Raw genomic sequence first — 23757 nt, 5'->3', positions numbered from 1 at the left:
AAATACACCTGAGCTTGGTGGTAACTTGTAACCTTACACTGTCAATGCAGAATTATTATTTGATCAGCTGGGCAGCTGTGTGGACAGCAAAAGGTACATTATTGCTTAGCATGTACACAGGCAGAGGAATCAGTTCATGGTAACTCACACCCATAGGCGGTACTGTAGTTAGAGAAGTGAACTTCTGGCCTCAAGGTCGCTGGTTTGAATTCCCAAACTGGCTGGGAAACTCTGGGTAGGGAAGATAAGTTAGAAGCTCTTTCCTCTTCCTCTTTCCTATTCCTTAACTACAGCTGAGGTGGTAGTTAAGCTTGAGCAAGGTGCTTAACCCCAAATTGCTCCAGTGGAGTTGCTCAATGGCCAACAGTGCTGTGGTTGCATTCAGCAGCTCCCAGGTGTGAATGTGTGTTTAACTGTGAATGTAAAGCAGGGCTTTGGTGCAAAACAGCGTGAATGCTCAATCACCTTTCCCTGGCTAAATAAAGTCTAAGAAAAAAGAAAAAACAATTTACCAAAGAGCAATTCTCATTCCTGAGGATGAGGGAAAGGTGAAACCTCTGTGTCTCTCTCTGTCTAGGAGAAGTTACAGTCCACAAATTGAGCAGCTGCTGAGGTGTCTTTGTTGGGCATTAAAACCACGGGAAACATTGTCTGGCAGGATCAAAGCCCGTCTTGGACCGTAATGACTGTTACCATCACTGATGCTGCTGTTAAATTAACCAGACGTGAGCGCTGTTCACTCCAATGGGGGGATTTCACTCCACTGGCAGAAGGGGCGCCGCAGTGCACTAGACTAGGTAGAGAGGAGAGGAAGCCCAAGGAAAGGAGGGCGGAATGGCCTGTAACAACTACCATGCCTTTCACTCTGTAACATGTTTCAAGAGATGATGTTAATAGATCAGGTAAACACTGTCTTTAGTGTTATCCAGAGACGTTTCATGATTTAAAGACATCTTACGATCCGAGATTATAACTAGATTGGTAATGACAGGTGCAGGGAAAACCTTGCTGTTACGAAGATTTACATAAGCTTTTAATCTCACGTTAAGTCCAGTGCAAACACTGACAGAGAGAGAGAGGGAGAGAGAGAGAGACAGAGAGAGAGAGGAGAGTAGAGTAGAAAGCAGAGAGGATCACCGTATAAGAGAGATTGAGGAGGAGAGGGGAAATGGAGGGAAATGTGATGGCTGGATAGATGAGCTATTTTTATAATGAGGTCAATGTGAGCTGTGGGATTTCATTCTCCTGGGAGACACACACACACACACACACACACACACACAGAGAGGAACTGTGGTCCCGTACGGCTCCTGCTGAGTAGGGCTGCCTCTGTCAACCTCTGTCAACAGGAAGAAGAGGAGGAGGAGAAGAAGAAGGAGAGGGCAGGGAAAGGAGAAAGAGTCACAACCCTGGATGTCAGAGAGAGGAATCTGACCATAACCTGGTTGGTCGGACCGTTCTTCTCATTTTTTTCCCTCTAGTTCTTGTATGTTAACAAGATGGATGTTCAATAACTGAACGAGACTGACATTCACTAATGCTCTCTAGATCACTCACCTTGCCTATGACTGTGTCTCCCAATAGCTTTGTAAGATACAACAACAGAAGACGACTGATGCTCAACCCAAATTAAACGAAAGTACTCACTGATTGGATGGTTCCTTCCTCCTCAGCTCCTCCCTCGGTTGCGGCTCCTCCTCTTTCGGGGCGGTGCCGGGGTTGTGGTCCTGTCCCCCCCTCTCCACGCTCCCCTGGAAACACAGCGAACATGAACCCTCAAACTGAACACCCCAAACAAACACAATCACATGAACCTAGTTTCAGGGAAATTGCCCTTTAGTTTCAGGAAAACTCAATAAGGAATTAAGCAATTTGTACAGACAAGAGGGTGTCCTTTTTTTGCATTTAGCGGATGCTGTAATACAGGGTGACTTACAATGAGTGCAACAGTAGGGCAAGCATTAATTTATCCCATAAATTCCTAGAGACATGCTCGAATTAGGTGGAGGGTCGCACGCGCGATCTGTTTGTGTCAAGGTGTAACGCGTAACATGGTGCGACGACAAAGTACATTCGGCAGCGACATGATTCGCACACTAGGACAGTTATGCATGGCCTGTTTCACAAGCACACACAATGCACAAGCTCCTTCTCTCTCCCATGCACCCCCTTCCCCGGTCTAAATGCCTGTCGCTTTGGCCCTCCATTAAGCGAAGCGAGAGCTCGTTTAGCCAACAGTGTCTAGGCGGTTGGGGACGCAGGCTGCCCACTCAGTCAGATCCAGCCGTATTAAATAAATAAGGAGCGCTCTTCTGTGTAAATTATTCATTTAACACGCCTTATCCTCTTCCAACAACCTTGTTAGAGCACCTCAGGAGTGGAAAAGGGGGGTGGGGGGCAAAGGAGGGAAAAGTGGAGGGGGCGAAGCAGACACTCCGGTTCATGTGCGACTCAGCAGAACCTGTGGTGCATCTCTAAGCTCTCTGGCTGCTCAGTCAGGTAGGGGGGCTAATTCGCCCTGACACCTCCTTTGTTTCAGGGGGTAAAGAGCTGCATACACACACCTACGCGTTTGCTCACATGCACGCACGCTTGAACACACACTTGAACGCATGCACAAACTTACACATCACAGAGAGAGAGAGAGAGAGAGAAAGAGAGAGAGAGAGAGAGAGACTGACATAGAGAGAGAGAGAGAGAGTGCAAGAGAGGAATTTTCAGTGCATATTCATAGAATAATCATTCTAGTTGTCTGGATAAATTATTGAGAAACGGGAGTCCAGGACACGCGATGCTGGAATGCGGTGGCTGTCTTTCGTGCCGCCTGAACTCAGACAACACAGCGAGTAATCTACTCTAAACAACCTGATTCTAATGAGCCAGGATTGGGACGGATAGGAAAATGCTTATCTTGAACAAAACCACTCTTCTGGATATTAACCTTGAGGACAAATGCATTTTCATACTTCATACTTTATTTTTGGCAGGAGTAGGCCAACACTTATCTGAGGTGACTTAGGCATACAATAACTGAAAGCAGCCTTTAATTAAATACCTCAGAACACGGTTTCCAACATTTCCAACGGTGACAAGTTATTTATCAAAGCAAAATATAAGAAGGAAACATCAATCAAAGCAGCTGCATTGAAATAAAACCAAATTCATACTTGAAATCCTCCAATGTCACCAGAGCATCAAGATACACTGAAATTAATTCCGGGTATGAGGGGAATTAAATTTAAAAGCAATCTTTCCTAAGCTTTCTTTCCAAGCTAACCCGATTTACCTGGAGCTCTGACCACTCCCACCAGGTATTACAGGTTCCAACCCTACAGTCAAATAGTGGTATGGTGTATGAAAACAATTTGTGGAAAAGTAGAATGCAAATACCAATACCAATGCTGACTTCTTACATGAAGAGAAGGCTGAATCCAATTTCTGTATAAGGTACAATGATGAGCGTTATAATTTCCCACAGTTATGAATCATATGAGTCAAGATCATCCATGCAAACGCTAATTATGAGTTAGAATGCTTTAGGTGAGCTTTGATTGCCAGTAGGGCTACAACTTCCAAAACACTAGCCTAATGGCCATAATGGAGCTGGATATGATGGAGGAATTTAAACAGTGAACTTACAGTGTCTCTCTCTCTCTCTCTCTCTCTCTCTCTCTCTCTGACTCCAGTGTTCAGCCCCAGAGCGGGAGGTCGTTATGTCAACTCTGACAGTGCTCATTACCAACCTCTACGCTTTGAATTGGAGTTAACAGGCTTTGGCCCAGGCTAGCCCAGCTAGACCTGACTGCTACAATGGGATCAGTGTGTGCATGTGTGTGTGTGTGCTCTAAGAGTCAATCACAAAACACTCTTTCATTTCTAAATAACACCCCCAGGACACTGTACGTTACAGGAAGCAGTGTTACGGAATGTGCAATGACATGGACTCCTTATTCTTGTTTTCACGCACAAACTCCTTCATATGACCGCTAATCACAGCATCATGCAGCCAACAGGCCTTAGAAAATAGATTTACAATACACTGGTTGATTAGCACAGTGGGAATGAAAATGAAAATCGGCTGGTTTCAGAAAGCCAAAACTTTTCAAGGCTACCTGGAATTCAATTAAAGACCAATTAAAAAACCAAAACAAAGAAACAACAAGCTGGCAGAACAGCTTATTTCCAAATGAGCTATAGCTAATGAAACCACAATATCCTTGTTTTCTTTAAATTTGGTGCTTTGTGTTTTGCTCTGCACTTCCCAGAGATCACCTGTGTCCAGTCCTCTCCAGGACTGGGCAATAACTCAATATTATCGTTTATCGTCCTTCAGTAGAATCATATCTTGATGAAATAATGATATCGAGCTCGTGCTACACAATTCTGTTGGCTTAATTAATGATAAAAAGCAACTAATAATTAAAATCTCACAAAATGAGATCTGAAACAAATTAGGGAATATTAATTGAAAATTAAAGAGTTTTGTTGTGCAGCTCAATGTGTTGAACATCATTTTGATAATTTAACATGATTATGCATATGTTAACAGATATCACATATCTGTATCAAAATAATTTCTTAAGATTATCGCAATATTAACTTTGTCCACTGGGTAAACAGTCACTATTGTGTTAAATCCAAAAGTGATGAGAGGGTAGCAAAACAAACAAATGTTGCAGATTATTATATTTTATGACAGTTTCAGACTTTTTAAGGATAACCCGCAGATACCCTGAACAAGAACAGTGTTTCGGAGCTGCTGGTATCCAGGGCCCCCTCTCTCTCTCCCTTACCAGGCCAGTAACCACCTAGCAATGTAAATGATTACACTTGTGATTAAGGCTTTCCACTTCAAACAGGCCTGATGTTTATACAGGCCCTGATATAGCGGATGGGATAAAGAGCAGGTACAGCTCTGTGTTTGTGTTTATGTGTGTGTGTGTATGTGTGTGTTTGCCTGGGCGGGAGGATGAATGTCATTACGCCCAGGCTCTGTGGACATACATTCATAATGACACACCAAATGCCATTCAGCGTATTACAGCTGCCTCGCCAGCTTCCTCCTCCTCCTCTTCCTCCTCCTCCTCCACCTACCTAGGCCTATATAAACCACATTGCCTCTCGTCGCCTCGGGGCAGGAGTGACATATGTCGTTTTACATTCAAAATGATTACGTTTCCGAGGCAGAGGTGGCAGAATGGGTTTCTTCCTTCAAGGCTTAAGAGCTGTGTTGGTTTTGCAACAGAAGCAGGGGAAAATATTACCAAAATATATTCCAAATTCCATGTCAATGTTGTGTTGTCTAGGTTTGGGCAAAAAAAGCGCCAAGTGCCCTAATGTCACAATGAAGGATTATTGAGCTATGCTTTCCTCTATCATTCCTACAGTAGGCTACATCTGAAACTGGACATGGCCACAGTCCTTTATATTACTTCATAAACAAGCTTCTTTTTCCAAATTTCCTTTTAATCTCTGGGCAGAATGAGAAGCACAAAAAGTGCGAGGTGTCCCACAGCTGCAGCGCTGCAACCCAAATTAGCCTGAACCACATGAAAAGCTGTCGTCTCTATTCCGGGCCGGGGCGGGAAAATTACAGCCCTCCACTCTCTACTCTAGCATTAAACCTCAATTAGTGCGGCACTACACCGATGATGTCATCAACGAGGGACCCGAGAGCCCTGAAAGTAAGGGGCGCTTTGCTTCACAGCGACAGACGCTCGCATACAAGCCGCCTCAAAGTTTCAGTCTCTCTCTCTGTCAACTTTAAGTGTAGCGGCTCAGCAAAAATCTGGGTTCACTGGCAAAGAAATGTTGATTCCATCCAACTGGCAAGGAATCAGCGCTGTTCTTTTCATATAACCCAAAAAAAACAAAACACAACAACTCCTGTGGCCTGGTTTGGCTAAATTTACCCCGGAATTTTAATCCCGAGTCGTGACTGGAGTTTTCCCCGGAGACAAGAGGTCAGTGAGGTAGGACAAGAAAAACTCCAGTTTGACCTCCAGTGACCTGAGAGGAGACAGAGGAGGAGGAAGAGGAGGAGGAGGGGGAGGGTGAGAGGGCCTGGCTCCTGTCCAAACATTGACTGACTGTCTTTATTGCCCCTTCCTCAGCGACTCCTTTGTATTACACAACAAAATGTAAGAGTACGCTAAGAAAATTTCACTCACAGCCGCAGACAGTGAGCTAAGCCTGGGTCTAAAAAAAAACCTCCAACTCGACAAAACAGTCCTTAGTCCAGTCCCTCCTGCTGCAGGGTCGCCGGTTCTTCATGTCGTACAAAGAAGGGAGCGACTTCAACACGGCTCAGCATGGGAACGCTCGCAGGCACCACCTCTTGCCTTCCTCCTCTTTATAATGGAGAGACTGCTTACCCACAGCGTGTGAATTATGCATCGCGGCTCCCAGCGTCTTCTCAGCGGTTGTTCTAGCAAGCTGCCCAAGGACCACCAGTCCCTCTTCTGCGCACCTCCACCTGAAGAGATGGATTGCTCTCACATCTTCAAAGAGAAGTCAATCACTCCATAGATTGTAGTACCACCCAGCGGGTTTCACAAAACTTTTACTCGGTCTCTCTCGCAGGTGCAGTGAAAGGGGATGGGGCACACTTTTCTCAGGAAGTGGAACAGCGTTGGATGAGACTTTTTTCTTTTTTTTTTTTTTACAGCCAAGCTCCGACAAAAACTTACAGCGGAGAGGGAGGGGGGGGGAAGAGATCAAAAGCCTGCGAGTTCCTGGCGAGCGGACCCAATCAGCCGAGAGGGCCAAGGAGAGGAGGAGAGACAAGCGCTTCCCTTTTAAATTGATCCCACTGAGACCCTCAAGGTTCCCCTCGCAGGACTCGCAGAAAAGCGATAAAAATCTGGCCCCGCGGATCTGACGAGGAACTGGGAGGGGTGAGGGGAAGAAGAAAGACAGTTTTTTGGAGGGGGAGAGAGACAGAAAGAACAGAGAGGAAGGCGGGGAGGGAGGGGGAGAGGAGAAGCCAATTGAGGCAGATCAAGGGAGAAGAGGGAGAGAAGAAGGGTGGGCTCGTTCTCTGAGGGCGCATCCAGGCATCCTTGTATGCCAACAAAGAGCCAGCGCGGAGAGTATTGGGGCTATCAACCATCAAAACCCATGTTACACGTCTGATGATGTACTGAACCAATCAACCGCGGGTGTATCTTCATTCTGCCCGGGTCCTGGCAGCTGAAACTTTGGCTCATTACACGCTGGCCTGAGATCAGACTCTGGACGAGGCCGGTGTCGTTATCCGCAGCACGTTCGGGCCTCAAAGGAACAAGCGCTATCAGAGCAACCCAGAGACCCCGCAGCCTGCCAGACACACCGCAGACCTGCCTGGTCGCCAACAGGAGCACACACACATGCACACAATAAGACGGCGTGTGTGTCTAACAAGAGCCCTCTTTCCCTATCCAAATACATGGTTGTATTCCATGGTTTAATATGATATCCTCCATGTCATTTTTAGCACGGTCCCATGGCCATCAAGTGGTAAATTCAGGTCAGTTAGAGGTGAGTCACTTCAGTCCTCTACACCTGTATGCTATCATTATTATGTACAAATCATATCTGGTCTTTATTGAGCAGTATCTAATTAATTAAAGGAAGTAAAAATTACTGTGAAAGCTTAACCTTGCCTATGAATCTTCACACCTTAACTGCAAATTTTCATACAACTCCCACAACCCTCTACTCGTATTAACATAGAACTATAGGTCTGTATTAGTTTCTTTCCAGTCACTTCTACCAGGGTTCCCACCATGGCCCTGATATAAAATTCCATGACTTTGCTATGACTTGGCCTAAAAATTGTATTCCTTCTTGGTTTGTTAATGTTGTTTTTCAGCTCAGGAAGGTTCTAAAGGGGTAAACAGTCTGGTTTCCACTACAGTTGGGTTTGCTGTTGGGAAGTGTGAGCTGAAAACCACCATCAAATGCAATGAATGTGTGAAACAAGTAGTATAATACATTCCACTATATTCCTGTAAAGTGACCAAATTGTAAAAGTCCCTGATATTCCCTGAGAATTTATCAAATGCCCTGACTTTTCCTAAATGGAATACACCTCTCAAAATTCCATGATATTCCAGAAATTCTATGACCAGTGGAAACCGTCTTTTACATTTCCCTGTTTGACACGTGACATTCTGCATTTCAAATTTTCTCAGGGAGATCAAGGGTCCAAGGCCGGTTCTTGTTCTAAGCCCATCATGGAAGAGGTCCTTGGCAGGTAGGTCATTACATGGCCTTCCTGGTAGAAACACGCGCGCCCTCTTCACAGATCTGGCCAGTGTTTCTTGTGAAGTTGGATCTCCTTACAGGGAGGTGAGCTGAGCCGGAGCAAGAGGAGGAGGGAGGTACGAGGTGAGGTCAGAGGGAGCTGCTACACCAAAAACAATGGTCTACGCCTGCAGCAGGCAGCATTCCTCCGCACCTCAGATACTGAGCGGCAGGTCAGAGGCAGGGTGAGTGGAGGAGGACTAAAGAAAACATGCCATTTGCATTGCAGCACCTGGTAAAATGGAGAATTTGAAAGAGGAGAGGCAGGCTAATCATCATCTTATTAATACTGTGTATGGTACAAAGGACTCGCGGGCACCTTGGTGGAATCTATGACAGAGCGGATCAAGGCCTGGTTACTGCACCTGGTTTTTACAGGTAATAAAATCTCAGATGCTTTCAGGGCAGTGGAAGAGCTAAGCAGTTGATTTTCAGATATTCTGATAGCGGCACTATTTAGCTATGCGACTATTATAGGCTACAGTGAACCTAACCACTTTACTCCAGCTGTGATGGATAGCCAGTGCTGAGCATGAATAACTTACAGCCTCATAAATAAGCAGATCTCTACTAATATCATTAAAGCAGCCCTGGGGCCGACACGCCCCCTTATCCCCGTGCGCCACTTCTACCGCCCACCCTGCGCTCCCTATAACAAATGCCCTGAAATCACGTAACTATTCAACATCAATATTTTGACATTTCATTCAGCTGACTCTCCAGACGAAGCCATTTATTTAATTAGCTGAATAAAAATTGGCAGGAGAGGCGAATTCGAGGTTACGTGGCCGGGGCTCAATTGCCACAGGTAACCTTTTTGGAGGGACTTAGTGTGGCAAATTGATTGCTGAGAGCGCAGACTCATCATGAGTGCTAATTTTCAGAAGCAGCGCACAGCGGAGCGGGGAAATAAGAGGCTCTATTTATAACAGAGGGAAACAGGAGAGGGGGATTAGCTTGTCATTAGAATAAAGAGCGGAGAAGAAGAATCAATTTCAGGGTTTAAAAAGCTGACAAACACAGTTCACTTACTCTTCTCTCACTCCCTCTCTCTCTGCCTCTGGCTCCAAGCTCACCTCTTGACAGCACAGCACATGACACACATCATATGGAGGCGAGTGTTTTTGAGGAGCTCAAGTTCCAAACTTCAAGAGGATTCATCTATGTGTAGCCTAATTAGGCTCTATTCTACCCCACAACAGTTTTAACACGATAGTGAGTCGGCCTCTTCCAACCAAGTCTAGTAATAGTTGTATTACTAACCAGTATTGTAAGTTGTTCTCGTTCTCTGCGACACCATCCACGTTGTTACGAGTACGGTCACTCAGGCCACAACTGCGTCACAGCACTGTTAATGTTGTGACCGCACATTCTGCAAAAAGCACAAATTAACTATTGGTCTAATTTACTGCTATTTTAGTGTACAGTACTCCCACTAATCACTGTCAGACTACAGGGCAGATGTTGCAAATTACCTTTTCAGTAATAGCCTATTAAAGTGTTTAAGTTCTCCCTCATCATGTTCATCATTGTCCGTCCACCTGGTCTTGCCCCAGGTGTGTGTGATGGAAAAGACCTTGGAAAAGCCAGGTTTCCCAGCATGCCTTTGGGAACCAGATCAGGAAGGAAGCCTGGGGCTGAGTATCGGGCAGGCGAGTCCTCCCCTTCTCCTACCAACCCCTTACCACAAAGCCCTCACCCCCTGACCCTGGCCATCAAGTGCCCGCTGTTTCACCGGGGCAAGCCGGGGGACAGGAACCACACAGGAAACGGTGTAACCCTACAGGAACGTGAACACACATACAAGCAGGAGCTCACACATACACACACACAGGGGGGCGGTGAGAAAAAATACAGCTGAGCAGAAAGTACAGAAAGTAAACTTTACCACCAACACCACATTATAGCTCAGGCTAAGTTGACAGGGCGGAGGCATGGATGCATTTCTCTTTTCAGCCTAGGTTAGGCCCACATGGTGAAGCTAAGCTGGCTGCAGTACACTGTAGGAGGCAACAGTTCCCTGTGTGAACACTGGGTGGGATTAGCTGCTGGCAAGTTAAAGCTTTACCATTCACAAGGGATTCCTCAAGCAGAGCTCAATAGCAAGGATGAACTGCAGAGAACCTAGCATTGTTGCCAGGGAAGGATGCTGCCAACCCTCTTTACATTACTGATAATGTAGTGGGGAAACATAGCGCTCAATCTTCATTGAGATATGCTACAGCAGACAGCAATACTGAACCCGACAATATTAGCCGCTTATAGAAAGACCTAATTGCATACGAGGTGGAAGCATATTGTGCTAATTTGTCTTGTCAGTGTAGCTCTCTGACAGCCCCATAGATGTCGACATCTCTTTAACATGAGGTTAGTGGGTGCTTGGCCTCCCCTCCAGTCGTTTGTGAGCTGCGGAGCCTGGAAATGATTAGGCCTGGGAGGGCAATTAGCCTGAGCATCACTGGGCTAAATATAGTCCGGCTTGGCCCAGCTCTGCTCCTGGGTCATATCCACACCGCAGCTTCCACGCAGGCATGTTGGCTCAATCTGGATCAGGTTTGTTTTATGACTGATGTGAATGCTCCATTGACTCAGACAAGATAACAACGCAACGCAGCCGTCCATCAGGTGTCTCAGGAGAGTGGGAACCGAGTGGGAAGGAACCGCAGAAGGAGTAAGAAATGTGGGAATGACGCTGACGGGAAAGATTTCTTAAAAACTGTGATTGGGTAAAGTTACACAGCACACCTCTGGTTCAAGAAGACTCCAAGGACAACTGACGCTGATCGACTCACAAGCACATCCCACGGCGTTTTACTCCGTCACAATGTATTAGCCATTGAGGAAAAAGTTTGGTACCGTTTCACAATTTTTCTCCTTGCATACCCCCAGTTTCACAAGAAAGGCTATTTCAATCAAAACACGGTTGGGAAAACATGCTTTCCCATAGCCTTGCACTAAGGAATGCAAAGAAGAAAGAATGCTTTCCCAACACCCCCCCCCCCCCCCCCCCCCGCCCCTCCAGTCCCCCTATCTCCCACCCCAATGAGAGAAAAAAAATTGTAGAGATTTTATCCTTAAAAAACAGGAGGTTCGCCCACTCGTTCACCTGGGACGGCTCTTGGACGGTGGAGGCAAGCTAGAAGGTTATAGGAGCCTGGGAATGTTTAACATCAAGAAAGCAATCAGAACGTAGCCAGAGCTCTGGGAATTAGACAGGAAACATGGAGAGTAACCCCTTCCTGCCTGAGAGGAAAGAGAAGAGGAAGTGATTTGGGCGATGGGACTTATTTCTACAGTAATGTGAAAGGGAGCCTGCTGGCATTTATAGGTAAAGTATAGCAGAAAGAAAAATATTCACATGGAGGTTAAGGGTGGGAGGGGGTGGGACATTACTGCCCTACAAAGGCAAACAGCAGTAACTACTGTTTTCTGTTTTACAGGTAAAAGATCCGGACTAGTCTTTGGATTTCATATCAACAAAAAGTATGCCTAAAAATGCTACTAAACTATATAATCCATTTCTGTACCAACCATATTTTTAGTGGGACAGGAGATAAACTTTCACATCATTTTTCCAGGGTTTCTGCAGGTTTCAGAAAGCCATAATAAAGAAACAAAGCTGGGTAAAGCAGCATATTTCTGATTGAACATAGCTGATGAATGTTCTGAAACTATAATTGAGAAAATACAAATATAAATAGGACAACAGGAAATTAATTGGTAAGGGTCATGAAGCCAAATTTTGTTTAGTAAAGCAGATGAGATGAAAAAAAGAAAAAAAAGATGTTTTGAATATGGTATTACTAACCCTTTTGTATATTAATCTAACAGTGGACTTGCAGCACAAAGAAACCTGTCATTGCATGGTGAAAATAAATACAGTTTAGAGGTCTTAATACATTTTAATACTTGTTAAGGCTTTAAACGTATCCAGTTTATTGTAGGACTTTTTCAGACTTTTTAAAAAGGCCCTAAGAATAACCTGTCACTACTCTCGCAGTTACCGCTCTTTGGCTTTGCGGGGCAGCGTCGACTACACTGAACAGATCTTAACCTACATCAGAGTTTGTGTTCAGAAAGGTGATGTGCAAAGACCTGCGGTTCAAATGCTGTGCAAGAATAGCAATGGAGGGAAAAAAAAGTGGTTTCCAATTAAACATAGGCTCTGCTTGAATTACCCGATCACCGTCTTGACCGAATGAGCCTTTCTGCAAAGCGCAGGCTGAGGTGAAACATAAGGGGAAATGCTCTGGCGCTACACTGAACTCAGCACAAATTGCACAAGACAGCTCAGGAAACAGAGGTTTGCTTTGTACACTGAGTAGAGAACACTTATCACCAGTAAGTCCTGCTGCAAAAAGCCTATTGCTACGCTGTCACGTGACAAAGCTGGGAGTTAAACACACACACAGGGGAGTACTAGTAAAAGCATGACAAATGCTCCTTGGTCTAAATGATTTCAACAGCGACTATGCGATAAAAGACAAATGAACTCTCACATGGAGTGTCTACTCCGAGGAATCCAACCACTGACCAAGATGTTTACATGACCTAAGAGAGAGTGCTGTAGCACTTGCCCAAGACACATGAAACAGCCTACTTCAAGAGGCAGTTGAGCACTGAAAAAGTCAACACAGTAGATGACAGCGCAGCCCGAAATTCGCCTACCAGAAAAAGACCGCTGGACTTGACCAGACGCATAAATCTCTACGTTGTGCACCCACAATATGAAATTCCCTGGTAAGAGCTAATGTTATGTTATTGCTTTACCCAGGGCCTGTATATGCCTGAGCTTGCAGCACTGGAATAAAACTGGGAAATACATCCATCACAAAGAGAGGTTATTTTGGCAGTGCGCGGTGATGATAAAACTGCGGACATGCTCAGTGTACGGTTTATAAAATGTTTGTTAATCTATCATTCGCCGCAAGAGGAATGAGATAACAATATGGTGTGGCTTACAGTCGGCGTGGCCGCGCTGGAAAGATCGAAGCGTGTCCTTGGAGTGACATTATTTATTGAAATAAATTCACTCAAGCTGAAATATGTATAGCGAATGCATTATGAACAGTGCTTCTGATGGAGCTGAGAGGGCTCTAACTCGCCATAACATTGGCTTGCTCTTTTCAACAGATGTCCCTTGTGTGACACACGATGGGGATAATAGAGAGGAAGGGGTCTGAACGGTTTAATTTACCCCCCTTTCATGAATGGAAGGGATTTCCTTTTGATGGCCTATTTGAATATATAGACAATTTAGAGTCCTTCTCCGAGCAGAGATTCTGATCTTAATTACTTTGTTAATTAGCTGTGATTCACGGGGAGAAGGCTTGCCCTATCCAAAGTCCCTTCGCGTTGCTGGGGGGGGGTGGGGTGGGGGGAGGCCTGAGAAGCTCTCACATCCTCTTTCCCATTTTAAAGCACCAATCCTGCACTTGTGACACTGATTTGCAAGTCTGCCTTTGCTGAAGGTGGGCTTTTTTTCCTCAAATGTCAGCAAACCCCATAGAGCTCTGGCTCTCTAATTCCACTGCCTGGGGAAAGCAGAGCAGATCAGGCTTTCTCCCCCCCCCTCCCCGGTCCACCGCAGACTTATATTACAGGGACACATTCCACAGATTTATGTTTATCGTTTTCCAATGAAAGAGGGACAGCCGGTAGGAGAGGCAACATCCTGCATGCTCCTCTGACCGTGTGATAAATACGGCTCCCCGGCTCGCACTGCCTCAACTTGGCGGATCGATGGAGCATTTAGCTAATCAAAGGAGAAAGCGACTGTAGGAAGAGTAAAAAGGATTGTCATGAGCGGTAGGCGTTGAGTGAATGCTAACTCAGTGGACAAACACTGATGCTCTTTATTTTCTTGTGATGCCTGCTACAAAACTGCCTCGCAGGGCGTTATCACTCATCAAAAGGGGGATGATGCTTTGCATTGCATCTCAGCATGATCATCAACCACGTACAGCCCCTGGTATTCAAACAGGCAGTGTGGATTTTGGAAAAGTGAGGTGTACTGGGACGTAGGCTAGCTTGAGAGAACAGCAACAGACAGACGGAAAGGAAAGGTAAGGTCCAGCTGAGGCAGCTGCTTGCTATTACTCCATCCCACCCCCCTCTGGCAGGAAATGAGCAATCATTTAGTACTGACAGGTACATGTTGAACCTTCGCTATCTCTGCTCTGAAACCAACCAAATAATGGATTACAGCAGTTTAGCATTAACCTTAAGCCTCACGAGTATCTATGCCAAGGTTAGTCAGTTTCGTACCTTTCCGAGTGTGAGCGTGTATTTTCCTCAGTAGGATAAAAGATGAAGTAATACTGGTGCGCCGCGTACACGTGAGAGAGAGTGTGTGCGTGTGTGTGAGAGAGAGATATTACCCCGTCTTTTAACCTGCAAGGAAAACATCAGCTGGCGCAAGGAAAGATATGAAACTGACTAACCGTGTGTGTGTGTGTGTGTGTGTGTGTGTTATAGCTGAGGTAGTTGCCTCTGAGATAGGAAAAAAAAACATAACACCAAACAAAGCAAAAAAAATCTCCTCAAACAAATGAGGTGCTTTTCTGGTCGTGAACAGCAGTAATTTAGAGGTCTCTGGTGAGCTGTAGAGGGCTTAGCGTGTCCAACTGGATCTGGGGTGTAGCTGCAGACTTGCCTTAATGCCCTGCCAGGTCACCGTATCTGCGTGGAAGCGGCGATACAAGGCTAATATGGCTGGTTGCAGCTTGGGGGACATAACCAAGGTGTCAGGAGAGGCAGGAAGCTAAGGAAAATATATAGGCCTACTTTCTTTTTAAAAAGGAGAGTGGGCAGTCCAATCCCCTTCGTATTTCATCACGGTCTTCAAGAGCCAAATTCAGACACTTCACTCCTCTATACCTGAGTGCTATGAAACTTCATCATGGTGTGGTAAAAAGTAATCTTGTTTAAATCAACTACAAAATAAAAGTTGTCCAGTAGTGTCGTCTTCACATAACACATGGGTGTTCTCAATATGAACTAAGCATCTTAAAGCATTAAGGAGTTATAGTAGTTTGAAGAAAATCTGTTTTTCCTCATTTATATGCAAAATTATACGGCCAAGGTGCTCCAAAATCTAATCAGATCATCTACTCTATAGGGGGGGACCTGTGGTGTAAGTATAAAGTTTCTATCATCTGTTGTTCTTGAGTTATTAAACATAACCGGTTATGCTAATGAGGCCATTAATTAAGTTCAGCATTAATTAGCAAATATTTCTATGCCAAAGTACTTGTCTTAACATAACACATGGGTGGTATTAATATGAAAGCATTAAGTATTAAGCATTAAGTTCGAAGAAAATCAGTTCTTCTTCATTAATATGCAAATTTATGCAGCAAGGTGCTCCAAAATCTCACAACCTGTGGTGTAAGTATGAAGTTTCTATCATGTACTGTTGTTGACTCTTCCACATCAGGTGACACTCCATTGGCCCCGCCCTTGGTATATAAGTGTCTGATGACTGAATGACTGACCGACCTCAATTTGGCTCCTGACGTCCACGTGTTGCACCATGGGAAAAAGCATTACACACAAACACAGTAACCAACAAACACAAGAGCCCGGCTCTTAGATCAACTATCAATATACTAGTGCTATCCAAAGACTATTCTCTGTCCGCATGTACACAAAACATGTACTACCCACACATTTCATACAGATGTGACTGGTGAAAAACTAAAACTGAATAAACACTAAACCAAATCCAAGTATTAATGATTGAATGAAAACTAAACCGAGCTTGATTATGAAGACTAAACTGAAATGGAAACTCTAAATCTATAACAACGCTGCAAATAGCCTACAGACTCAGTCTACCTGAGCCGCAATGACAGCCTTCATGGCCTGATAGTTTGAATGCAGCCAAAAAAAAACTCTGTGGGCCAAGATATGGGACATGGGGAATATGGGCCTAATATTAATAGACTCTTCAGGGTAAAGGGTAATGTCCTGTCTAGCCTTACCCTTGTCCTAAATAGCCCAAATTTATTGTGCTTCTCTATGAAACAAATCTAATCTAACATTAGCATGGCAAACAGGACTGTGCCAAAGAAGTGTGGGGGCGAAATAAAATGCCGGCATACAGGCAAGAGTAAACAAGCAGTCAGCTCTGTTGTTTTGTCTGTGACAGACCTACAGGCCCTCGGGCTCAGGAACCGTTTCTCCCTCAACAAACAACTCTGTTTTCCAACCCCAGATGTCTCATTACTGTAAAACAAGCAGAGAGATGAGCGACATACAAGCCACTGGCCCACAACGCCGCCTCCCTTTCAATTAGAGAGGATTAGCCTAGCCTGAGTAGGCCTTCCTGTGCTGTGATATGCTACCTTGCAATGCACAGGACAACCATATGTCAAAGCTAAATAAATTACTAAGGAGCTGAAAGCGTGGTGATAAGCAGAAAAGGGGTTATGACTCGACTAGAGTGCACAACAGGCTTAATAGGAGGATGCTGTAGCCTCTATAAAACTTTACACCCTAAGAAAGGGCACAGGCACTGACACAGGTACACGCCGCCCGTCTCTCGCTCTGACTCTCATAAATTAGACCTACAGCATCCCACGATGCTTTAGAAGATGTAGGAGCTTCACTCAGCATGCATTAATCAAGCGATAAAGCCTAGCCGGTGAAATTCCTGCAGCGTCATGCTTTGGCTGAGCCAAGTGGACCGCTAACATCCCATCCCACGGCCCGTGCAGTAGGGAGGGAGACCATCCTTAACAGGGTGGCAAGGCCCTCTTTTCGGCCGCCTGCATCACTCACTTTTATGGGAGTAGGGCGGCGTGGGGTTTAACAAGACGTTTTACTCGTCAAGGGAGCTGACATTACATAACCATAAAACGATGAGGTCCACAAATCACCGGGCCGACTTGTGACGCATGTAAGGGCTGGGCTTGTTGTGCGGTTCACAACCCTGCCAGCAAACTGCACTCACTGAGTCATATTTCTGGGTGTCCTGCCTATCAACCGGGGTAAAACAAACAAGAAAAACATCAAAAAACAAGCCAGGAGTCCAGGAGATTTCTATGATAACCTGTTTTTCCACTGGCCACAACCAGATGAAAGCAGCCTATAGGCCAGGTTGTCCCTCCAGACCGCATGAAAATGAAAACGCAGCTCCAACGCTAACAGCTAACCTAGCTGCCCGCCGCTCGCTCGTCTGCTTTATTTTTCCAGGGAGCCTGTGCCATAGCTGGAGCGGCTCCACTGACCAGGGGCGTCTGTGGTTGAACTGCACCAGTCCACAGGTCCGGAGAGGCGGGCAGCGAGCAGGCAGGCAGGCGGGCAGGCTCCGCTATGCCTGACATGGAGCGCCCTCGCTGGGGGAACGACTGAGTAATGGCAGGGTAACATGATCCAAAGCTGGGAGGGAGTGGGAGCAACCCTGACGCCTAAATCATAGCTGTGGGATGGAGGGAGAGAGAGAGAGAGAGAGAGAGGGAGACACTTACACATAAATGCGTTTGCGGAGAGAGATGCACAGAGAGACCAGGAGGAGACGAGGAGACAGCGAGTGGGTCAGGGAGAGAAATAAGCAAGGAGGGAGGGGGGATGAAGTGGGGCTGGAGGGTTAGACAGTGTGTTTGGGAAGAGGCCAAATGACAGAGGATGAAAGTGAACGCCTCTCCGCTGCCTTTCATGCACGTGCCGCACCCACCGCTGAGGTGGGCGGTGCCTCGGAGGAATGACAAGGCGTGGGCTTGGGTTTCAAATTCACGAGCCGGTCTCAGACAGAATAAACAAGCGTAGGCCCAGAATGAGTTATATTTTCCCGAATGTCTAGAACTAATTGAGAGATTTAGGCTGGCAGTCGTGAATAAATTAATCCTTCTCTATATAGGCCAACAAATTTAACTGGGAATTAACCAGTCCTTCCATAGCCACATTGGCTTATGGAGAATCTCTTTATCTCACGTAGCCAATGTAATTTTTGCGTCCACGCTGTTTAAGTCACTGGAATCTAGACTAGACCTAAAGCCCTCAGTGTTTCCATTTCACCATTCGTCGTTTTTGTTCGCCGGGTTTTGGAGACACGTTTACCAGCCAAGGTTATTATCATAAGCTAAAACTACAACTAAGATGAAACCTAGGTTGTTGTAAGGGGTACTCTTGTCTACTTCTAAAAAACTAAAAGAAAAAATATATAGGTGGAATGTTCTTGGTTTTCGTCTTTTGTTTACGTGCAGGGTAAACGAATGAATGAATTTTGGGTAAAGAATTTTGGGCTATTTTTACTGAATGCTAATTGAAAAATTGATGATCAATGAACTTAACAAAAATGTATGATTTATTGTGCATTACACAATACCTGTTGCAAACATATATAAAATACCCATTATGAAGTCATTACACCTTCAAAAACTACCATTCTTATGAAAAACACAAAAACTGGAACTGAAACTAAATAGAAACTAGAGTAAAACTAAACACTGGTAAAAAAACAAAAAAAAAACAAATAACAAAACTAAAACTAAAACCAACTATACCATACTGAAAACTAAGACTAAACTGAAATGTAAATAAATACTGGAAGCTATATAAAAAAACTATTATAACCCTGTTACCAGCCCATAGGCCATTGTGGCCAGTCACTTTGCCACTTCTCCATTATAGTGGCAGAACACAATTTCCTGTTTAGACCTGGCCTATACTGAGCTGCATTTCCAAAACTGCCCAACTTGACTTTTAGTAGAGAGAGGATGGAATATGAGATCACTTCAGATCAGTCATGTAGCTTACTGTAAGCTACCAGCCGGTTGCTGCAACCATATAGGGCGTACACTGCAGTCTGCTCTCACCAACACATTGTGACTCTTTTATGATGTTACTCCACACCGACAGTTTCACCACGCGCAGGGTGAACAAAATGGTTTGCTAGAAATGGAACATAGCCAGGAACTATGCTAATGCTCGAAGGACCAGCCTAATATAATAATATGCCTTAGCTCCCCGCAGCCTACAAATCCTGTAAAAGTCAGTCATTAGGCTTCATATGTAATTTTCATTAACTTTTCTTGGAAACATGGGTCTAGCCAGACCAACAATTTACCAGGGAAATGTTCACCAGACTATTACTGAACCACATCCCTTTCCATCCACAATATGGTCTCCATTCATTATTCAGACTTGAGATGCACTTTCCTTGTTCTTCTCCTCTCTGCTCTTGACAAGACGTCTTTCTGCAGCACTCAATAGCCCTGGATACATATCTGCTGCTTATGATTCATGCGGAATGCAAGAAAAAACCCCATCTTTTTTATCAATTAGGTTAAAGATAGGCTAATGGACTGCCTAATTCTGTATCAGACCTTCATATTTCCTTCCAAAAATGACACAAGAGGATTGTGTCTCTTGACTTACCAAATGTTAATGTTTCTTAGTGGAGAGATGCATTTGAATCCAGTTGTGTAATGCTTGCGCTATGGCCTATATTGCGTCTATAGTGTAGAGACACCATGCTGGAAAAAGTAGGCTAGGCCTTAAAGCAATGTTTCACTTAGAAAAATGTAATTAGTATCCTCTGTAGTGCTCATCATATGCTATGGCTCACAGTTCCCACCTTGCAAACCAGTTGATGTAGAACTAGCAGGTTTGCTTCAGTATCATCCCCCTCCTGTAAAACATCAAAAGAGAGCTGGATTGCTCTTGGCCTTCTTTTGTTATTACCTATTGCTTGGACTATTATTTCAAAAGCGGGGCAACGAGTGGAGAAAAATCTGTCGCGTGTGTGATACGGTAATATGATCTTGGTTATGACTGAGCGGAAATGTTAGACAAGCATCTAAGTTTCCTCTGCCCGCTTCCACCCTCCTCGCCACATGTGAAACCACACTGGAGCTGCTCACTGGCCAAAGTAAACGCTCCAGTCTTTCAAATGGCATGTGTTTACACTAGATGCCAGGTTTACATCCCAAGCCATTATTCATATCCTGATGGTGAATACACTATCATGACATGCAGTGTAATACTTGGTTAATAATCAGTGTCTGTGATGTAGCCTAAAGCGTGAGACAGTCCTGACTGTGCTGCAAGCTCAAGCAGTAGGCTAAAGATAAAAATCAAAAATCTGAAAATTAGTCTGTCAAACCAGGTGTGTGTGTGTGTATATAGTTTGCTCACAGTACAGGCACTTTACTCAAATGGCCAGTGTTTTTTTAACATAAAAAAGGTAATGGGGAGCTGCTGCAAGGCGAACAAAACGCAGCTGCTTTGGCTTCTTTTTAGGCAGAGCAGAGGGTTTTCTGAAGTTGAAATCATTGAAACTATGTAGAGAAGACCACATGATGTAGACCGCTTTTTGTGAACTGACTTAAAACAACAAGAAAGATGCGGGGTTTCACTGTACACAGGCAGCTGACAACAAGCAGAATGACAACAGAGAGTAGCAGTAGAAAAGTTGGTAGTAGTGCTGCTCATCCTAAAGAGTCAGTATGGAGCATGATGGCTGTGTTGTGGGGGTTGCTGCAAAGTGTTTGAGAGTTTTACCAAATGCTAAGTGCTGTTTGCTGATAGTGGCAGATGGTTGCTAGGGAAACAAAATGTGTTGCGCCCCGCTTTTTATCATCAGCACAAAACGCTGTTGAGGCAGCGCTTTTTCTACCAAAAAAAGCAGAATAGTGTGAGCACACCCATATGAAAGGCTAAGTCTCAACTTAAGGGCAATGCCACTGTTTATGCCATACAGGTCCTATTAATGTTGCATGTTGAGAATACAGATCCAGGTACTCCTGCTGCATCGACAGCACTGGGGAATTGTGAGTAATTTACAAAACCTTGGGTTAAAAGAGCTAACTTTCAGCGCCACTAGCAATTTTATCTCATAGAATAGATTTTGGCTTTGCTACAACCTCAGGTGCTTAGGTGATGGGTTGGCATTACACAGGAATCAACTACTGGGTTGTCAACAGACTACATCAAACGGCCCAATACCATCAGCCACTACTGATACCACCAAGGTGCCCTCGAGCAAGGCAATGAAGCCCTGACTGCTCCAGTGGAGCCGCTGAGCAGCATACAATGGAAAACAGTGATTGTACTGGGCAGCTCCCAGGTGTGAATGAGTGTTAACTGTAAATGTGAAGCACAGCATTGCTGAAAAAGCATACTGTATGTCTTCAGTCAACATTCCCTGGATAAAGGTTGAAAAAAGTGTGGGGTTTTGACCTTTACAGCATCTTTTATGTGACAAAAACTGGGCTGCAGCAGATAGTGAAAACAATAAATCGTAAAGGAAGAGGAAAGCCAAGAACACTCCCTGGAACATATACCACAGAGGGAGAGATGTTTCCAGTTTCTCTGAGAAGGCTCTGACTGGAGGGGAATTTTCTCCTTCACTTTTTGCCAGTATCCATCTTCACTTCACCACAGACGATCATATTCCTCCTTTTCAACATCTTAGTGCTTAATCAAAATCTTCAACCTTACATTTACTGACACACCTCTTGGCCTGTGAACTGCCTCAGAACAGCGGTGCCGATTTGAAATCTGATAACACTGACTGATCCAGTACAGGCTTTACAGGCATTACAGGAGTAATGGTGACGATTTAAAAAGCACTACCCAGCTCTTATCTCCAAGGAATGACTGATGTTGAGCAGCAGGGGGGCAAAGTGAGTAGGGAGCCTGTCCTTCAGCCGGAGGACCCACATCTTGCCAACATGTCGATGAGTAACACCAGCTCCAGGGGTGCTGTTCTGTAGCTGACCCTGACCTCTGACCTCCCAAGCAAAAATAATTTCCCTACAGGGATCAATACAGCATCATGTTAAAAGTAAAAAGTAAGTAAAAACCTAAACCTAAAAGTAAAACCTTTCCTGTGTTATTATAGCATAATAGCAGAGGCTGGAAAGTGATCTGGAGATAGTAAAAGCTTGTATTAATCAAACCTCTCAGATAAGAAGTGGTGATTTATAGTCACTAACAGTGTCCTCTCTCTCTCTTATTCATGATCTCAGATTCAAAACTGATTCTAAATCATCATTCTGGCACATCAATCCCAGCAGTGGCCATATTACAGGCTTAAACACCTATTTCATGGTCCTGTACATGACTGCACATTTTTGAAAATGTGTCAAAAAAGATTAAGACAGACGTCTAGGTACTAAATCAACTAAATCCCGTCTAACATGGCAAGGACTTTCCTCTAGCGTCCAAGTCCATACACCTGCACAGGTGCATAGCCAGCACTGTTGACATTCAGGAGACGATATGAGGACAAAAAGGCGTAATTATCACCACGGCAATGCAATAATTATCAATGCAATAAGTGTTTGCACATCTCGAAAGACTTGTTGGGGCTAATCATTGAGCTTACTGCGGGGAATCCTAGTCTGATGACGTATTTCTGCAATGCATATCTGCAGGGGTTAGCCATAGGCCTCTGCTTTATATCTCTATGACACCGGGGTGACATTTATCAATCCGCTGTTTGTTGCATTTACCCTTGCACGTAATATTTGCACTTTGTGAAGAATGTTATTTGGGTTAAAAGTTGCTATGCATACTGTAAATATAGACCAAAGCCAGCAATCCTTCTCATTGGATGGGAAGGCTATCGTGATAACATTGCAAAGGAGCCCTGTTTGGCTTCCTTTTTCTAGGTATAAAGGCAACGGACTCCATAGAAATTTTCGATTAACTTTAAACTAGTCTCACCTGTATCCCCAGTAACGTGGAGGGCTCGCCTTCAGACTATACAGAGGCTCATTTTTCGCAAATATCTAGTACAACCGTCGATCTTCACAACTGTTTCTCTCCAGCCATTTTGAGCCAAACCTTCAACTTGAGTCCGTAGGGGTGACAAGTACGACCGTGATTTTTATCGATCACATTTCAGAAGGTATACGTACCAAAGAATTTTTTTTTAAAGATTACACATACAAGTACTTTACTTTTAGTGAACAATGTGTGTCTCATACGAGTGATGAATTAAAATCATGTAATCGCCAATTTCTTGCAACCCCCATTGTAAGCATAAATGGTACGGCTCGTCAAATTCCGGTTCATCTCGGCTAATGTAGCCAATGAGCGTCTGTGAAGCGAACTGGAGCGTTATAACTCCGGTGTTGTCACTGTCAGACACTTGCGAGGGTTTCGTGCAGACACAGAACATTTCGAAAATGTGAAAACATTCTGGTAATTTATAGAAAACGGAGATACTAGCTCTAATACTGAAAACTCCGGTGAGAAAAAAGTAAACTCTTGAGCTGTATGCACAATGTCCAAGGCACTCTAAAACCAGTAGGGAAGAGACTAAAAGCTTGAAATTTAAAAAGCCTTTATTGTCATGGTTTAGCGCCAACGCGTTAAGGTCTTCATAAGGTCTCCATAAGGTCTTCATCATGGCAGACTGCAGTTTTGATAATTGTTTGCTTAAGACGTGCAATTTCCTGTTTAATACATCTGTATGCAATAAGTAGATCTTACATAGTTGATTAAAAGACTAAAAAG

General features: G+C 44.5%; 1 protein-coding gene across 2 annotated transcripts in view; it reads right to left on the bottom strand.

Moving 5' to 3' along the window:
- Positions 1-23069, bottom strand: part of znf438 (zinc finger protein 438) — a 35156-nt gene extending 12087 nt beyond the window's left edge. For both annotated transcript variants that reach the window (XM_071896928.2, XM_071896929.2), the window contains exons 1-2: positions 22963-23069; positions 1648-1751 (exon numbers count right to left, since the gene is read on the bottom strand). The gene's annotated coding sequence lies outside the window, so the exon portion shown is untranslated. The remainder of the gene's footprint in view (positions 1-1647; positions 1752-22962) is intronic.
- Positions 23070-23757: the final 688 nt, after the last annotated feature.

This window comes from Centroberyx gerrardi, chromosome 22 (assembly GCF_048128805.1).
Source record: "Centroberyx gerrardi isolate f3 chromosome 22, fCenGer3.hap1.cur.20231027, whole genome shotgun sequence".
In the NCBI taxonomy this organism is placed as follows: domain Eukaryota; kingdom Metazoa; phylum Chordata; class Actinopteri; order Beryciformes; family Berycidae; genus Centroberyx; species Centroberyx gerrardi.
The sequence above is the reverse complement of the archived record's forward strand: the minus strand, read 5'-3'. Positions and strand labels throughout refer to the sequence as shown.